We start from the raw sequence: 5648 nt of genomic DNA, 5'->3' as shown, positions 1-5648 counted from the left end.
TAGTGGTCTCTTAACGTGTACTTCTCTTATTTGGATCACTTGAAACAATTAGCTTCTATGTTTCATCTTTCTGATGAGATGGTGTTGCATGCCATCTATTTTCCTCTTTTTCTGAACCACCACTCTTTACCCTGGGTCTGTCTTGGTCTACTTCCATCCTTTGGATGATTTCCTAGCATGCCAGATCTCTAAGGGGTATTTTTGCAGGAGTTGCAGGTTGTTATGACCATCTGTCTCAAGAAAAAACATGTATAGGTTATTCCTAGTCCAGGGAGCTCTGATTGTACTTCAGTTCTTTTTTTCTTTCTTTCTTTCTTTCTTTCTTTCTTTCTTTCTTTCTTTCTTTCTTTCTCTCTCTCTCTCTCTCTCTCTCTCTCTCTCTCTTTCTTTCTTTCTTTCTTTCTTTCTTTCTTTCTTTCTTTCTTTCTTTCTTTCTGATTTATTTATTTTGAGAGAGAGAGCATGAGCACTGGAGAGGGTCAGAGTGAGAGGAAGAATCTCCAGCAGATTCCCCACTGAGTACAGAGCCCCACTCAGGGCTCGATCTCACAACCCTGAGATCATGACCTGAGCCAAAACCAAGAGTCAGACACTGAACTGACCGAGCCACCCAAGCACACCTAGGTCGGTCGGTCTATCTATCTATCTATCTATCTATCTATCTATCTATCTATCATCTATTTATTTATTTATTATAGACATAGAGAGAGAGGCAGAGACACAGGAGGAGGGAGAAGCAGGCTCCATGCCGGGAGCCTGACATGGGACTCAATCCCGGGACTCCAGGATCCCGCCCTGGGCCAAAGGCAGGCGCTAAACCGCTGAGCCACACCAGGGATTCCCCCCTAGTTCTTATTGTTCTAACAATATCTTTTGTTTCTCCACTGGAGTGAGGAGAAGACCTGGAGATCCAGCTGTGGGATGTCTGCCAAGAGCTTTGGGGGGAGGGAGGAGCACAGGCAGGGATATAGTGAATATTAAGGGCCATGGAATAATAACTTCAATTATGTCTAGGCCCAGCTTCTCCAGAAGTCTGGCACCTCCCGTTTTCTTTTATGTTTTAGCTATATCCTTTGTTCTGAAGATCTGTTATAGTATTTACATTAATTCTGACCCTGTGTCCTCTCTTCTCAGTTATTCAGACTACATAGAAATCTATTGTTCAGTTCTCAAAGATGGTAAAATAGGAAGAATCAGGATGGAGTCCATATGTAAATTTATATAAATTTATGCACACTAATGGCATCTTTCCCCCCCTCCCTTCTATAACTATACTAGGTAAAGAAGAGATGGAGGTGATTATTAATCATCGAATTATTAAAAGCTTAAAGCATACTTGCTAGGTATGCAACATAGGGTTTTAGTGAGGACAAAAAAAGATAATGTGTGTGAAGAAGTTCTTGGGGTGCCTGGGTGGCTCAGTTAAGTATCTGCTGCTGGCTCAGGTCATGATCGTGAGATTCAAGCTCTACATGGAGCTCCGTGATCAGCGGGGAGCCTGCTTCTACCTCTGCCACTCACCTCACTAGTTCTCTCTCTCAAATAAAATCTTTAAAAAAATAAAAAGTGTTCAAACTTGAACGTGCATAGGAATCATCTGGGAAGCTTGTTCAAATGCAGACTTCTGATAGAGTAAATCTGGCTTGAGGCCCAAGATTCTGCATTTCTAATAAGCTCCCAGGTGATTGAGGTGTGGGGTGTGGTCCTTTCTGAATAGCAAGGATGTAAAACACTTAGCTTGTTGCCTGGCACACAGTATTTGATCAATGTTACTAATTGACACAAAATAATTTGTGACAGTCAAGAAGACCCTCTACCACCAAACATCTGCACATATCTGAAAACTTCTGTGTTTGTATTGTGTAGCATCATTTAAAAAAAGATATTAATTAGTTTAATCAGACTCCTGCCTTCCCAACGCCATTAGTCATCGGCACTGAAGGATCTAGAATTTTCGTCTTTCTTCTTTTTTTTATTTTTATTTATTTATTTTTATTTTTATTTTTTTTAAAGAGACTTTATTATTTATTCATGAGAGACACAGAGCTAGAGAGGCAGAGACACAGGCAGAGGGAGAAGCAGGCTCCATGCAGGGAGCCTGACGTGGGACTGGATCCCGGGTCTCCAGGATCACGCCCTGGGCCGAAGGTGGCACTAAACCGCTGGGCTACCTGGGCTGCCCTCTTCTTTTTTTCAACTTTTCTTTTTGCCAGCTTCACTGAAGTATCATTTATATACAATAAAATTCGTTAGTTTCAAGTTTTGCTGAGTTTTGACAAGAGGAGTTAATTGACAGTTGTGTAATCACTACCAGGGCCATGATTCAGAGCATTTCCATTGCCCCCAAAGTTCCCTCATGCCCCTTATAGAAATGTTAATGGAGAGAAGAGGAAGGGGGTTTCAGAATCAATGGTGAGAGACCTGTCAGCTCCAGTTACTTCAGTTTTGCCTGAGGATCAAATCACAGTCCTGCCTCCTCCATGTTTCCTCTCACCCCAGGAATGCTTTGACACATCTTGAAATCCCCACTGACTTGGATGTGTATTTGTACCTCACTAATTTAGAGTGATCCATTCATCCCGGTTTGGCCAGCATCTTCCTAGTTCAGAGAACTCTGCAGGTCTGAGACAAACTAGGATGGTTGGTCACCCCAGCTGTGATGTTCATGCCATTGTCTCTCGGCCTGAGGATGCCATCTCATTTTAGAATCCCTTCTCTTGTGTGAGCACATGGCAGGCACTCAGAAAATGAGTGAGTGGGTGGACACAGAAATACACCCCAAGCTGTAGGCAGCTGCGGATTCCGGGCCTGGAGAACAGGAGACCTGGGTTCTGGTTCCAGCTCGGCCAGGTTGGCAGTGGTGTGATCCTGGGAAAGGGGCTTCTCACCCTAGGTTTGTTTCCTCCCTGTGAAACAGAGGATCTGTAGTCCTTTTTGCTTCTGACACAGAGGCTGCTTCCACTTACACCTGGGATTATGTGCTGATGGCACTTCCACTGGCTTCCTCACTTTCTCTTTCCCTTGCCTTTTTTCTCCCTTCAGATATATATAGGAGATCAATAAATCATGTAAGGGCAGGTTGATAATGGAACTGCTGATGGGCCAGTCATCTGCAGAGTGCTTCTATGAGAGCAGTAAAGTTTGGACCTTGAACCAAGCAGCTGTGGCTGGGAGTTGGAGGATCCAGTCTCTTTGCAGCTAAGTGTGTGTAATGACCCATTTGCTCTTTGTGCATGCCTGGGAGAGAGGACGGTAGGCAGAGGGAGCCTGTTTAGGAATTTTCCTGGGTGAATGAGGGGGTACCCTGGTGAATAGGATTGTATAAGCTCCTTATCTATTGGAGGCAGCTATTTCCAGCTGCGCTAGTACCCGGGAAGCAGCATATCAGGGTCTCATTCAGGTTCCTCATACAGAAGGATTAAAATTAGGAATACCAAGACTTGGGCTCAAAGCTGTGGCCAACTGAGGGTCAGGAAGCTGCATTCTGTTCCTGCCACATACTGTCTGTGGAACCTCTCTGAGCCTCAGTCTCTGCCGCTAATTTTCATTTTCAATGGAGTGAGTAGCTGCACTGCCTAGCTCACAGGGTGGTGTGATTCAGTGAGATGATACAGGTGGGAATCGGTGAGCTGACATCGATGCAAATGCCGGGTGGTATTACTAACTATAGTGTTTGGGTCTGTTTGTGGGGGCTTACTCGTGGGGGGAGGGGAATTTGGGGATTTTATCTGCTTGGTTCCCCCAAGTAATGTCATTAATACCCTCTGACTCCCAATGAGATAGGAAGGTTTGAGGCAAGTACTGTTTCTTTGCTAGGAAGACACCCCAGCCTACCTTCCTCTTTGACAACATTTCTGACTTTTTGGAAAAGCTTTCCCTTGGCTATAAATCCCACTCTTGCTCTTATTTCCAAATTTGGGGGGCAGTGGAGCAAGATGTCTACCTGAGCCCAGCCAGATACCCTTTCCTACCTAGAAGGGGTTTTCTCATGTCACCGAGCATCTCCCTCTGGGGCTTCAGGCCTGGGAAGGGTTAATCGAGCCACACCCTCAGCAGGAACAGCCTCGGACTTTGTGCTGAGCAGCCATCTCTGGCCTCTCCTGGCTTGATTGACACAGGGAGCCTTGGTTGGAGGAGGCAGCACAGTGGAAGGTCAGAAGCGTGGACACTGGCGAGAGGAGGGAAACCCCTTTCCTGGCCTCCTGGACACCATGGACAGCTCCCATTAATGAGGATACCTCTCCATTCTCCGGGCCTTGAGACTCCTATGCCCCCTTCCTGTCAAATTGGGATTTCATTCACCATTCTCCAAGGGACACCCTAGTTCCGGTGTTGGGTGAGTCTTACCCTAACCTGTCACTGCTCTGCACATCTTGGGGTGCCCTATTCTGGGGACTGCTTCTTTTTCCCCTTCCCTCCCTCTGACCAATCACATTCCCACTCCCCTCAAATCCAAATCCAAATCCAAGGAAGATGGCTTCTTCCAGCCCTGCTTCTGCTGCTCACCATTGCCTGCCCCGTTACTTAAGAACTTAACTTTTATTTTTTAATCTGAAAAATGTGGGATGATAATAATAACTACTTCATGGGAATATTGTTTGTAAGCATCAAATGAATTCATATATGTAGTGTTTAGAGCCCTGCCTGGTCCATGGTACCTGATTGTCAGAGATTGCTATTGTCACTATTCTTTTTTTTTTTTTTAAAGATTTTATTTATTCATGAGAGAGACACACACAGAGAGGCAGAGACACAGGCAGAGGGAGAAGCAGGCCCCGTGCAGGGAGCCTGATGCGGGACTTGATCCAGGTAGTCCAGGACCATGCCCTGAACCAGAGGCAGACGCCTAACCACTGAGCCACCCGGGCGTCCCTATTGTCACTATTCTTATTGCTCCTAGTTTTGTCCTTCCAAGAAGTGACAAGTGCTCTCATTTTCTGGAACTTGGGGAAAGCAGAGTGAAGGCTGAAAGTAGCCAGTGTTCCCCTCTTGCCCCACCTTCCATTTCTTCTTCCCTCCCCTCCCCCGCCAGGTTTAGCATTGCTGGAGACTGGAAGGATGTGGCTTTTTTATTTCTCTTAGGGAGTAGCCCTGACCATTGTACTAATGATTCTGTTCTGCACCAGGCCACCCCACCTACTCAGTCCCACAGGAAAGACTGAGGGGGGCTGGGCTTCCTCTAGAGGTTACAACTGCCATGTGCCCACTGCATGGGGACTGAGCCTCACAATGACTCTGTTCCTCCTAGCCCACTCCCACCAGCTACTACAAAGCTAGGTGTGTCCCCGTGGGGCAAAGTCCATGCCGGAAGGTTACAGCAATGGGTGTAAAAGCTGGAGATGGAAAAACAGGGACAGACATATAGGCATATACAGAGATCATGACAGCTACTTGATGTTGGAGAAACCAACCTAATGTTTGTTTAGGATATTCTAATCTTTTTTAAAAAATATATTTTATTTATTTGAGAGAGAATGTACGTGAGCAGGGAGGAGGGGCAGAGGGAGAGGGACAAGTGAACTCCTTGCTAAGCAGGGAGCTGGACATGGGGCTCGTCCCAGGACCCTGGGACTCATAGACCTGAGCTGCAGGCAGATGCTTAACTGACTGAGCCACCCAGGCAGCCCTAGGATATTCTAATCTTTTAT

This window comes from Nyctereutes procyonoides, unplaced genomic scaffold (genome assembly GCF_905146905.1).
Source record: "Nyctereutes procyonoides isolate TBG_1078 unplaced genomic scaffold, NYPRO_anot_genome, whole genome shotgun sequence".
In the NCBI taxonomy this organism is placed as follows: Eukaryota; Metazoa; Chordata; class Mammalia; order Carnivora; family Canidae; genus Nyctereutes; species Nyctereutes procyonoides.
Note: the sequence above shows the minus strand (reverse complement) of the source record.